Here is a 14,845-nt window from a genome sequence, read left to right on the forward strand (position 1 = left end):
AGGAAAAAAAAAAAAAAAAAAGGCCTGGGGTTTAATAGTAAAATTTCCCTTCAGTATGCCGGTGATATGACTTCTTTCTATTATGCAAAAATTAAAAGAGATCTTACATCTTTCTCAGATAATATACCCTATGCAATGGTAAAAAGAACAGAGCTTAACAGACTGAAAGAGAGAAGAAACATGCAAATAAGGGAAGTTCCTCCACAAGAGCAGTGCCAGTGATTGTGCAACCATTTCACATATTTTGTGAAATTATTTCACTATTAGCTTCTTCTCCAATTTTTCTCCAAACTTTCTTTTTCTATGAAAGTCTGTAAATGATTCATTTATTAAACAATGTGATGAAGTATCTGACTTTGAAACATTGAAATCACATTACTAAATCAGAACTGAGAAGCAATAGATTTTGGCTAGCCCCCTTCGAAATCTTCTGTTCTTTTCCCCCTTCCATACCCCTTCCTTTGCAATAATTATGCGAGAAACAGCCACTCTTACTTTTCTGGAGGAGAAATACAATACTGTATCTGGCTCCAGGTTGCCAAAAAAAGATGAGACAAGGAAAGAAGTGTGTGTAGGAGGGAGAAGAACATGTAACAAGGCCAAAACATGGTAAGAGCAATTAAATGTTGTTAAACTATGAGCTGTGTTAAAACAAGCCAAAACTAAAACGTACGTATAAGACAACACAATGCCCCACAGACCATTGGATTAAGCTAATTTGTCCCCAAGCTTAATGGTGTGTATGTTTTGAGAAAAAAGAGAGTGGAAGCTTTAGTTCAAAATATAGTAAACAGTTAGTTCTATGGTTTAAATTGTATACTCTGTTCAAAGTATTTTAAAATCAGTTACATTAATCTTTTTTTTTTTTTTTTTTTTTTTTTTTTTTTTTTTTTTTTTTTTTCCATCTTGCTAAAACCTAGTGTTATTTCCTTTTAGGATGATGGAACAAAATGATTGGAGTTATTTGCCCACATGTATATGTAAGTTTACATAGACATACACATTATAATGAGAAATGTTTTTACTCCAAAGAGTAAACAGTAACCCACAGAATCAAGCTGATTTGATGTTACTTTTTAATTAAAAATAAAAATAAATAAAAGATCTCTTACAGCTTTATTTTCATGAATTGTTTTAATTTTTTTTCTTGTCAGACATCAATGAAATCAATCAATTTTATCTTGCTTTCTTTACAGTCTCCAGATGCAATAATTTTAAATTTTAAAACATGATAAATCTGGATTAGATCTTGCTAAGAGAGAACTGAAAATTTAAAACTTCAGAACCAATTTAGTAGCAGCAAGGCCTTTATGTTTTCTCAGCATTTCATCAAGTAAAAGCTAGTAAAAATTTTTAAAGTACACCAGAACAAATTTAACTACGTTAAATAAAATTCAAATGTTCTAAACTTTCAAACAGTTTAATAAAAATAATGTAGGAATATGCGTTATTGCATACACACAGAGATAGATGCACTGTATTTAATATAAACAACAAATATTACATAAATGTTATTAATGCACAAATAAAAAAAAATATGATGAAATCTTGTAGAAATATAGTGTGAGTGCTAGGCTGAAATGCAAGTCATAACGCTGTGACATACTGATGCACTGAACACTTTAGTTCTCAGTTTTATATAAATAATTTTATACTGGGGTAATTAGAGCTTGTCAAGATCTTTAACAAAGATTTTTGCTTGGTTAGACTGGCTTACTGAAACTATTGACAGGTACTGGATGCTTCCTGTTGATCTCCTATATCAAATCCTTTGGGGAGAAAAATGTGAGCACTTGATTCCTACCTGAAATGAAACTTTTTAGAACTCATTTACTCAGGTACAAGATATCACAGTATCACAGTATCGTGCGAGTTGGAAGGGACCTTAGAGATCATCGAGTCCAACTCCCAGGATTCGAGCCTTTCTGTGTAGCAGAGCAGCATTTCTACCACTTGCGCCACAGGGGGGATTCGAACCCTGGGCCTCTGGTGTTGCAAGCAGCACCTTACACCACTGCGCCACCAGAGGCACAGTATATTATATAAAGGTTTCAGGTGAAGACAGGGTAGTCCTTGGTCTTGTAACAGATGCAAGTGCCATGAAGTGCAAATGAAACTCAATTGTAGAAAAAGTAGAATGAATGCTACACAAAGCAGATTTAACGCTGATCTACCATATTTGGAATTGATATTTACTTGTACAGATGTATCACACAAAATCTAATGTCGAGATAAATAAACAAACAAACAAACAAACAAATAAAAATACAAGAAAAAGAAAAAAAAGAATGTGAGTAGAATTTTATAATATCAGTGAAATCTCAGATTTTTCATTATTCATGCTCTGCAGATAAATAAATAAATAAATAAATAAATTGTGATATTTCTGAAGTTTGCAGCAAGACAAAACAATACATGTAGAACTGTATATTTACATGAGACTCTAGCCTTAATTCCCTAGCTGGAGTCCACAATGTTTTGGTATATATGCACAAATACATATAATGATAAGGTGCTAAATGTTCAGTTGCCATTCATTCACCAGCTTAATGCTTAAATTATTTTCTTACAGTATAGAACATGACAGTCATGATGAGTTACAGAAAAAATAAAAATGTGGGAGGAAGGTTGTTTTCCTCTAGCATAGCAGTAGAAGATGATTAAGAATAAATAGCAGAAGTAGGAGATTATTTTTTAGGAAATGAAGCTCCCCCAGGTGACCTTTTGTCCCTTGATATGGCAAAGGTAAAGTATTTTTCATCCTTTCTACATTGAGATAAATATGCACTCATAAATATTAGTATTCCAGACATCATTGCTGTGTAGAATATTCCAGATCCCTCCCATGTTGTCCTCTGCTTATGTGAATAACAAAATAATAAATGTTTCAGTCTGTGGCACATGCCAAGGCTGTTCTCCGTACATTTGGCAAGTGCCAATTTTATTTACATCAGGTAATTTAGATGAACTTCCTCATCTTCTGTGTGTTAATGCTTAAGTTCCCTGTCACTACAGTTCTTGGAGCATCACCAAAATCCATAATTGTATTATAACTGAATATTGAGATGAAATTCACTTAACTTATTTTATTGGTCCATAAGTTAGGTAGCCACTTTAAGCTATTTCACCTGTTATCACTGGAAGGAGAAAGATGTCTCCAGAGGAAGACTTATCCCATTTTAAGATAACTGTCTAAGATATTGGAGAAAAATTGGAGTTGCTAAGCAACCCCATATGGATCTTGTTCTTTCTCTCAGATGACTGTGGAGGGAATCTTGCTGAAATGCTCAGCTGTTTTCCTAACTTTCAAGTGCTTACAATAGGTGAGATTAATTCTTTCCTTGAGTTCCATTTCATGGATTTCTGAAAGGTCTATCATTCATAACAACACTTATTCAAAAGTTCATCTTTTTGCTCTAGCTTGTTGTTAAATTATGTTTCCATGTAAAGGATAACTCCTGACTGAGAGGAAGGGAAGAATGGAAATAATAATAATAATAATAAAGACAGAGATAGAGACAGAGAGCAAGAGAGAGAGTGATAAAGATTTTAGCATCATGTTATTGTTTGCTCAGAAATGAGCACTTTGTTATGAGAAGGATTTACAGGTAATACATAAAAGATTCAGTTCCCTTTGCTACCAGAAATGGAAGACAGGCTTCTCCCCTATTACTGTACTATTCTACTTCTTTTACCTGGAAACAAAAAATTACCTGGGGAGTACTGGGAACTTCTGGGGACTGTGGTCTGTCTCTTCTCAGTGTAACTTCTTCTCAATGAGCTGGAACTCATGTAAGCTGACTATCAGGGAACGACCAAGGAAATGCAGCTTCCTGGCACTGAGTTCCATCATTAAAACAGACAGATTGCTCATGATTTCATAATATCGAATACTGATAACACCAGGACAGACTTAAGCAATGGGCAGTATTCTCTGCTGGCAACTCTTTATCTTGTCTTCTCCAATGGGACAGTACAGTTCTCCAGTGCAAAGACGATTTAAAATATGTGAAGCAACCACTTTGCTTACGTAATTTTAAATTAAAAAACATATAATTTGCCTTTTGCAGATTTTATATTTGTTTTATTATGGTTTGGAGTATATTTAATACTTTTTTTTTTCTTTTCTTAGTTATTATTATTTTTTCTGTCTTTATCTTTGTTTCATAAATAAGCAGCACCCTAAAGTACTTAAAAACTCAGTCAACTCTAATGGCATTGCTTTCTAACTGTGGAGAGGAAAAAAATGAACTGTATGTTCTCACTTTTCTGTGCCTCTTATGAAAAAAAAAAAAAAGAAAGAAAGAAAAAACAGAACTGTATACTGTAAACATACAGAGATATATGAACTTTGTGCAAATGAAGTTTGCACAGAAATGCTATGCTTAGTATGTATTTAATGTTTTTACATGGTTTGAAATCAGTGACTATTTTCTGCTATTTTCTAGGTGCCTTAAGTTAGATATGGTGATGGGGAAATTTAGCAGGAGGGAGGGTTGCTCATAGACGAAAATAAAGGAGACAGATGAGAGGAAAACATATTAGATAAATGTCTCCAAATGTAAGGCCTGATCATCCGGTTACTTTTCTGTCTAGCACAGCATCCAAAAGTTATTCAGAATCAGATTTTATTAAAAATCCGAAAGACATTTGCACATTTATGAAAAACAATATACCGTGCTCCAAAAATGCATTATTCTATGAATTATAGCTCTAGCTTCAAAATGTTTTCCTGGGTTGAATAGGCCTCCCCTTAGGATGAAGACCAGATGGAGTAGCAGAATACTTTGTTGCTGAGTTTCCCCGAACAGCGAAATACTCAGGTTACTTCAGCAGACGGACACAGTGGTTTAGGTGTTGCCAGCTTTGTACAGGCAATCATGTTTGAACAAGTCTCCAACACTATGTTGTGACAGTTGGTCTTTATTATCATCTATTTCTATTTCTGTAGTGAATGGAAGGCTTTTGTAGAGCTCATCACCACACTATGCCAGGTGCTTTAAAAACATGTTACTTTTTGTATTATGGAGTGTACAGTTTAAATGACCATAGACCTCCTAATGTAAGTGGAAAAAATGCGACCAAAAAGTGCATACAGAACTATGCTGTTTCCTTTCAGTCACACTGCAGCCTGATGAGGGGAGGAAAGGCTCTCTGTGTTCCCACTTGAGTGCTGCGTCCACCCTAGACAATAATACTTATTTAAGACTACCACTCAGAATATTGTTCAGAGCTTAATCATAGCCACATAGCCTTTATTAGTAGGAATTGATATGTACCGTCTGCTCTCTTATACATCTGTCAGCACTTCAGCAGCAACAGTTATTGCCATGGCTAGCTGCTGAATTCTACAGTCTTTCTGTATTTGGTTTGTTGGTTGATTGTTTTATGTTTGTTTGTACGTTTTGATTGATTGTTGGTTTGTGTGTTTGTTTGTTTCCCATCAGTAAAATCCAGTGGAACAACTGTACCTAGATGAGGAGGTTATTCTCAAAATTGTCATAGGTCATTGGGCAAACATTGGGAATGTAGCGTACCTTTTACAATGTTGAGAAATCTTCAGTCTTGACAGTAGAAGTTCAGTATTTCTCATATCTAGCCAGTGCACTGGAGTGACCAAATTAATACGATAGGCATTATCCAGGAATCTAAAGTAGTGATAACAAAACTCCATCTGCTTGCACATTTTGTCCAACTGAAATTCACAACAGCACCCACAGGAATATATTCAAATCCTACCAGCTTCCCATTTCTTCCCCTTCATAGCCCTTCTCTTTTAGATACAACTATACACTATTGAATTACAAGAGTATTCCGGAGCACTTCCCAGCCCCAAGATGAAAACTCATGAAGCCAGATACTGAAATTAGAGCAAACTGTTTTCAAAGAGATTAACCTGGAAAGATGACCAAGGCAATCTGAGAGGTGTTATTTCTAAGCTTAGCTGTTGTGCATTTGAGTGGTAAAATTCCTTTGGAGTAAATAAAGAAAGAAGCTTAAAGCTATTTCTGCATCAGCCATAGAAGTAGGGCAAATAAAAACAGAAAAGTACCTTTCTCAAAATCCTGGCCTAACGTATTAGAATAAGCAATACAAACCCAAAATGAAGTGTTGCAATAGTGATGAAGATGACAGAAAAATGTTTTCCTCAATTTTTCCTTTTTTTTTTTTTTTTTTTCTCTGCTGCAAATGATTTTCTTATCCCACAAGTAACAAGATATCATTTTACAATTATGCTTAGTTATTTCTGAGAGTTGAGTTTACAATTTTGATTTTAGAAGTAAAATATTCTCAATTCAGATATTAAGACTTTTCACTGAGGATTCCTATTGCTAAAGGGGTTTTTTATTATAAATCTAATCTTCAATGACAGTGTTGTCCAGTTGCTACCAGGAAACTATTTTCATTATATGCAAAAATTATTGTGTTGCCTCAGGCACAGATTAGCCATTTGGTATAAGCTTTGTTAGTACAGTGCATTCACTTCTATTATTTCAAGCCAAGACAAGCAGCGACCTAAGGCCACTGAGATAAGGACGGCTTCTGGCTAAAGCATTTGTACCTGATCAACTAGATAGCAAAGAATTGTTGTCTTTACTATAATTGTGTCATTTTAATGTCTTAATTTAAGAGTTACTGACTTTTTGACTGCAAAATTAATTTTCTGAGTTCAGCCTATAATTCAGTTACTTAGAAAAATTACTTTGAATGACACTTTGTTCCAGTGTAAGAACTCAGCAAAATGAAAGAAATATCTGTACTTCAGTCTTGGTGCATCCAGTTTTAATGACAGGGTACAGTAAACAATTGTCTTGGTACAAAATATGCAGATTCAGTCACAGCTGGAAAGACCAAAAATGAGGAGCAAGCCTTTGGTTAGCTCTTTCAAACCAGAACCCTGGTCTCTCCTGCATTTGCACTATCCTGTTTACTTCTCTATCCCTCTTTCATGTGAGAAGTAATGAAAGGCTATCCATTTTCCTTGACTGTGTCTGAACCTTACACATCACTTTGCTGCCCTTTACCTGTTAACTTGCATTACATAACAACAAACTATTGGAGGGCTGCTCTGAATTAAAAGTTTTTCCTCTGTAGTATGACTCTGAAGAGCTTGCACAGTAAAATAAATTCTGTCCTGCTAAGCAGCAGAACTTGTGCAGGCAAGGGTCCTTCATGTCAGGGAAGATGTTCTGGTCTACTCACACTAGTGGTTGCAATCAGTGCGCTAATGGGGACTGGCTTATCAGTACCTGTTGGATTTCCTCAATTGTAGGTTGTGTTCTCTTAAGACTGCACTCTGGTATTTTTTCAAGTCTTCCTTGTATTTAACGTTTTCTAAATTTTTTGTCTTGCTGCCTTCTAGTTTTTATACCTTCTGCCAAGCCTCTTAAAAGATTAAAGTGAATTTGCTACCCTTTCTTATGAGGGATATAGCAAAAGCGAGAAAAGAATTTGATGATATTGTACATGTCACTGATTAGCTTCAAATTACAGCTTTTCATTATTTCTATGCACAGTTATATGTCATTGTTTCTATGCACGGTGTCATTCATAATCCTAATGAAAACAAAATCAATCTATGCACAACTTTTCCCAAGGATGAATACTGTTGTTTGTATTAAGGGAGAATGTAAATCCCAGAGAAATGAGACCACTAGTCAAATTCAGGCTGTGGTGATGCTATCCAAACTGAAATCTGCAGGAAAATCACTAAATGTGTCAGAAGAGGCAAATGATCTGAGCTTACTACTGTTCCAGAGACTTTAAGGACCTTTGTGATAGATTAATTCAGCCCAGACACTAAGACAGCCTGGCTGTGATAATTTTGGCACATTTCCCTTTACCCCAAAGGAGAGCTGTGCTCATTTACTCAAATGCAATTTCTCCTCTGACTGATGGTTGTACCGTTTAGAGATTAAAAATATCCCAAACCTACAGTACTTTAGTTGTTGACATCTTAGCACAAGCAGCAGGCAATCATAAAGCTTCAGATTAACAGGGCTTCAGGGCCAATTTTATTTATTCAGACAGACTCTGTTTCATTCTTTTGTGTTCCTCTGTCACCATAAGGTTTGCTTTCATTAATTAATTTTTAATAAACAATTAGATTTTTAATGTACAAAATGTAAATATAGACATGGAGTCTTCATGCAAAAAACCATCAACAGATGTCCACTTAAATATATATGATCATGATTTTGTTTCTGTAAAATGCCCATAAGGAACTGTTTGTCTAGGGTTTATTGTTGCAGTGATTAGTGCTTGCTACTCATGTGTGGAATAGTTAGCAATGTTTCTCCATCTTTCTCGGAACTTACTTATTTGTTTTAAATTGTGAGCTCAAAGATTCAGACATAAGTTGGGCTTAAAACAAGTGCAGAATCAAAGCAGACAATAGTTCATAAATATTCTTGTTCACTTAGGTATCTGGTAAAGTCTTTATCACTTTAGGGGAATTCTTCTGAAGTTCAAAGATCACCTTTAAGAATAAATCACAGATGTAGACTTCTTATCTACTTGTTGAACAGAAATTAGTTTTCCATGTCTCTCCTCCATGAGATTTGAAGACCTAGTAAGTGGAGCTAACTCTAATACTTATCATTTTTCTTTTCTGTACTTTATTTATTTATTTAAATATAATTTAAAAGATATAAAATGTTTTAAAGTAACCATTGTTTGTGTTCTTGCTGCCCATAGAAGACATGGATTATGTGAAACTTAACTGCATATAGAATGAATACTTCAGTACTTCAGTAAATCAGGTGGCATGCTTTCAATTGGCATCTAGTGAGGAGTCCAAACATACTGTGGTCTGAACTGTGCTATATGATTTAGCTTTCAGGATGTTCTTGACTGGAACACCCCCAAGGACATGTTTTAGCACATTTTGGAAGATGTAATCACTTGTCCATGAGTTCTTGATGTCCTGAACCAAATGGGACAAGTACACTTCCTATAGCTTGGTTGGATGAATATGTCTTTTTCTTACCAGATAGATCAATAGTTAGGATGCGCATACTGGTTCCAAGGCTCTCCAGATATGATCTTCTGAAGTACGGTAAATTGCATGTGGAATGGACAGTATGTCTCATGTGCACCAGTTGCATTTCTTGTGTATATTCTAGGTGTACAGCACAAGCATTAGCAGGATTTCCTAATAACAAAAAGAAATAAGGTATTGATCATTTAAGTAGGAGAACTCCTTTCCACAAAAATAAAAGGTAGACAGATGCTCTTTCTGAGTATCTTATAATAACACCATCAGAAACATACCTGAAAATTGATTACTTTTTGATGGCAGATTTAAGTGGCAAGAGAAATGGGAACTTTTTTAAAATATAAAATTTGAAAACAATAAATTAAAACTATCATTTTTCTGAAGCTCCTTTTTTTTTCTTAAGTTTTTACTTTCTTTAAATTAATAATAAAGTAATAATTAAAAAGGATTAAGAACTCAAGTGAAACTACTTCTGATTCCCAGTAAAATCTTTAGTCAAGTAAAACTGGAAGAGAATTTCAGTTATCCATTGAAAAAAAAAGACATTTCAGAAGCTAAATTAACACTGAATACTTTCACAGTCCTGACTTTGCAAAGTTCAGAAGTTTTTGTTAGACTATAAAAAATTTGTTAGTTAAGACCTTTAGAAAAACATCTTGTTTACAGAGAAGTCAGTTGAGGGATGAAGAGTTGGCCCCAACACACTATCAACAATGCCTGTGTTGATTTTGCCCTTACTTTTGTTTTAATGTCACTGGTGCAGCACAACCAAACATTGTTTGCCGGTGTCACTGACAGCTGATTCAAGCTAAGCATTTTATGGTACTATTTTGTTCTAGAATGGCTTTGGTTTGTACTTGTCCTCTATCAAAATCTTTTTATGAAAAGTTCTCAGAGAGAAGTAGTAAAACTGAGATATGAACAGAACCAAACAGCAAACAATTGTTTCTGTATGCTTTTTCTCTAGAGTCAATTTTGTGCAGCAAATGTGTTTCATGGAAGATTTTCCAGTACAGCTCCACCTAAAATTTTTCTGAAGTAAATACTTGGATGAGGAACTATAAGAGAGAAGCTGGCTGAATTACATATAACTGTGTTCTTAATCTGACATTTCAGGCTGCTAAAAGAAGTTGGCCCTTTCACTTTGTGAGATGACTTAGTTGTGTAAAGTTACCTGTGCACTCTTGCCAAATTGTTGCCCTTTAAGGATGTTTTTTCCCCCAGTCTATTCTTCAATAAGAATGTGATGGCAAAAGTAATTATCTTTACACATTTGAGTAATCAGACTAAATTCTATATTTCAAGAACATTTTCTATCATTGCAATTGAAGTACTTTACTTCTAAATATGTAAAAGGTTCCTCTATATTTCCCACCTGTATTGTAACTGGCTAATAAAGAACTATGGCACATGTCCACAAACTATGAATCTGTTTTCTGCTGACTTTAACTACTTCTCCAGTAAAACTGAGTTTTATGAGAATGTTATTTAACTGGAGTATCTCTAAAATGAAGAAAGGCTAAGCAAATCGGGTCTGTTCAACTTGGAGAAAGCCTTGGTTGAGATCTCATCAATATATATGAATATCTGAAGAGGGAACACAAAGAAAATGGAGCCGGACTTTCCTTATTAGTGTCAGTGACTAGAAAAGTTAATGGGATAAACTAAAATACAAGAAGTCCTGTCTGAGCATCAGGTGACACTTTTCTACTGCATGAATGATCAAACTTTGTGGAGTCTTCCTCATCTGAGTTTTTAGGAGTCACCAGAACATGGTCCTGGACAAGTGGCATTAGATGTCCTTGCACAAGAAGAGGTTGTACCAGATGACCTCCAGATGTCCCTCCCAGCCTCATTCATGCTATGATTCTGTCATGTGATTCTGTTCAGCTGATCTCAGCAGTCAATGTGTGATTTTTGACATGAAGTACAAATCTAAAGAAATTAAATTACAGGGACAGGGTTTGCGTGTCAGATACAGTAATTCAATGCAATTTTACATACCTTTTGCATTATACACTTCCTAAAGAATTGCATGAGTTAGTTAACATGTTTTTTTGCCTTTCCTTCCTCATTCAAAGTTTAATGCTGTCTTTTTCATTTTCTTTGGATCTTGGGATATCTATTTAAATACCTGCCTCAGTGTTTTAAATGAAATTCACAATATGTTTCTGCTGGACACTGGGACATTAGAAATACAGCATAGAACAGAAAATATCATATTATGCTGTAAAAAGGAATTTTAAATGTCAGTATACTCAGTCAGGTGAAAGTAATACTCTTCCAGGAAATAATTAGAAGGGTTTACAGCTTCTAGTTGTCTCAGGTCAAGGTGATTAGAGGAAAGATCCTCTTTATTTAAATAAGTACAGGACATTATTATTATCTGCATTGGCAGAGTTTAAGAGTTTGCTGTCACTTGACAAAAGGTTTTTAAAAAGCTACTTTTATACTAAATTATTTTTTTTATATTAGGAAAAAAAATCTTTTCTTACATATAAATTACATGGTCATATAAAAGGCTGGAAGCACAATAAAGATCAAGAAACTGGCAATACAATAAGCCTTTTTTCTCCTTAAGACACTGATGAAACTCCCCACCTAGGATCACTCTAACTTCATATGATTAATACAAAATTATTTGTGTTGTTTTTTTAGCTTAAAGAAATGTTATTAAAACACAGCTTCAGTGAAAATTGTAATTCGTGGCTGAATTAGTTTCATCAGTCAAAGTCTTGAAGGAGATAAGAGTTTACTTTGACAAGTTTACCCTTGTGAAAATTACAATTTACATTGCCTTGTTTCACATTAGATGAATCCTGTTGAAATCACACAGTTCAGGCTGAAAGGCAAATAGAGATGTCATAAGATCCAGTCACTCTGCAGGTTAAACTTTATTCCATTTTAAGTAAGCTAATTTAGAAATAAATTTGGAGAAGGTCTGAGAGAAGTTGTACCTTTTTTTTTTTTTTTTTTTTTTTTTTAAATTATTTTTATATTTTATTTTTTATTTTTTTTTTTTTTTTTGCTAAACAAGTTGCTTGTAAGCTGCATAAAGACTGATGCAGCAACCTGTTGGAAAAAAGATTTTTTAGATTGTCAGGAGTTTTACAGAGTTTCATAGTTTGAGATAATTATTTTTCTGTAATTGTGCACAGGCATCTATAGTATTGCTATCAAAGCAATTTCATTTATATTTTCATTTATTGTTAAATAAACTTCCCCAAATCCAATCAGGAGCCCAGAGAGTACCTCATTGCATGAAGCAAAAGAAATGAGGAAAAATTCACTGCAAAGTAATGTTTCACATACATATTGATGACCATAGCTTGAGGAAAATGGACAGTCCAAGAATATATCTCATGTTCATTTTTTCTTTTTAACTTTTTTTTTTTTTCATTTGATTTAGCAGATTCTGAAACAAAACAATCAAACAACAGAAAAAGCATCAGCATCAACAAAACCTGGCAACTCTCAGATTCTTGAAAACTCCTTTCACTTATGTAAAAATGCAAAATAGGTATTAAAAAACATTGGATATCAATGAAACTTATTTTGATAGCCTAGTGAAGTCTTCCCAAGAGTTCAAGGACAGAATCATAGAATAGTATATCCTGAACTGGAAAGGAAATACAAAGATAATTGATTCCAGCTCCTGACTCCACACAGGACTACACAAGACATCAAACTATGTTTCTGAGAACATTGTCCAAATGCTTCTTCAACTATGGCAGACTTAATGCTTTGTTAACTTCCCTTGGGAGCTGGCTCCAGTGCCTGATCAAGTAGGTTGTATGACAGTGGCTATAAAGAATTAAAATCTTTGAAGAAAAGGTTGAAGTTGTCACCTAACTCACTCCTCACTTTCAAATATCTATATATGCATAAATTTCCACAAAGGATCCTAGTTTAATGATTTCAAAATTACTTCTCAGTGTTGAGAAATAATTTTCCTTTTAAATATAATTTTAATTTCACACTCACAGAAAAAGAATATAATTAATTAACATTAAGCTGAAACTGAATGTTTGGAAAAAACAAAACAAAGCAAAAAAACAAAACAAAACAGTATTTCCTTTAGTTTTTTCATTTATTTTTTTTACTGAGCTGAAGAAAAAAATATAGAGAAATTATTTGTAATATATTCATGTCTTTAAAATACTTTTGCTCTTCAAGGTGGCAGTTTTCTTACAAATCTGAAACATGACTCATTTATCATGGAAAGGAAAAATACAAAAATACTTCCTATCTTATTTTAAGATGTTAAATTGTTAAGATGTTGGAAAATACAAAATGCATATTACTGGAAAGTATGTCCTAGTTGATAAATACTGGATATACTTCCTGGTAATTATTTTCTCAGAGATTTCTGCAGGCGTCAAAGAACAGCTGTGATTCCTTCACACATACTAATTATTGTATTAGCCTTTAAATTTCATCTGTCTTGCTGTATTTAAATCAAATGTTCCTTGATATATACAACTGGCAAAGTTCTGAGATGATATAATCAGTACTGCTGAACAAAGACTAAACCCACCTAAACAGCAAATCTTCAGGCCACCAATTCTGTCATTGCCAAGTGACAAACCTTGATTTGTCTGGAAAACCCAAGAAAGTCTCATAATACTCAAACCTTTCCCTCTAGATTTTTTTTTTTTTTTAAATTCCTGTTCAGAAGTAACGCCCCTCTACAAAATAATTGTAAAAATAAGGATTTGCTCAGATAGACTTCTCCAAAGAATGTAGACTACTTTGCATTTGCAAGTTCCATTAATGTTTGCTAGAATTTGCATACTTCCTTTGACTTAGATTTCTATATCCCATCTAAAAAGGCTTTGTATTTAAGCCACAAATAAACAATTTCTCATTCTGTTTATCTTTTCTCATTCACTACTAAAACTTTACCAAAATTCTAACACTAGCCCACATTGTTGCTGTGCTAAACATTCAGATAAACAGCTTCAGTATTCTTTATTATTCTTGTCCTCTACCTTAGCATGACTATAAATCAAACAACTGAATTGTTGTCAAAACTTTTTTCTTTCATTTGTCAAAAAATACTACAGGAGATTTGGCAGTATTTAGACAGCTAATGTTTCAAAACCATTTCCTTTCAGAGCAACATATCCAATTTTTCTGTCTTATTCATCTCCAATTTCTTATTTTTTAAATGGATTGTAAGCTGTTTGTTACACAAATGTTTAATTATTTTAGACCTTTTCTCTACCTCTTTTAATATTGGTTTAGAACAGTGACGTTAGAGTAACAAAATTATAAACAGACAGCAGAAATAAAAGATGTTTTTGTGAAGATACATAGCATTATGCTTTTTCTTATCTTCTGTAGGCCTTTTTGGTAGTCTGACTTTTAGATAATTTTAGTAGCTGATCTCATAGGCCAATGGGAATTAAAAATCCCAGGGATGCCAGATCCCATAGTAAGCACATAAGAACAATAAATCATCTAGTCCATATTCCTTTCTTCAACTGAAGAGTTAATAAGATTTCATTCTACACGGAGAAGATGAAAGGTTCCAAAATTTATGTTTTAATTGATTCATGATTGTGATGAATTTCTTTACTCCTATCTGTTGTCTTGATACAGAGTCAAAAATGTTCCCTCCCCATTGTTCTTATCTCTTTTTGTTGTGTTGTTTTAGAATACATTTATTTAGGCTATTTTCAGGAAGACAATTACATCTTTTTTTGAAAAACATGAAATATTTTCTTTGGCAGAATATTACTTCTGCCTTTATTAATAAAACTTCACTTGAAATGCCTTCTGAACTCTGCTGTCATACATATTCTGGAATACTTTCTACAAATTGCATCACTGCTGTTATATGCA

The sequence above is a fragment of the Excalfactoria chinensis genome, chromosome 2 (assembly GCF_039878825.1).
Source record: "Excalfactoria chinensis isolate bCotChi1 chromosome 2, bCotChi1.hap2, whole genome shotgun sequence".
Classification (NCBI taxonomy): Eukaryota; Metazoa; Chordata; class Aves; order Galliformes; family Phasianidae; genus Excalfactoria; species Excalfactoria chinensis.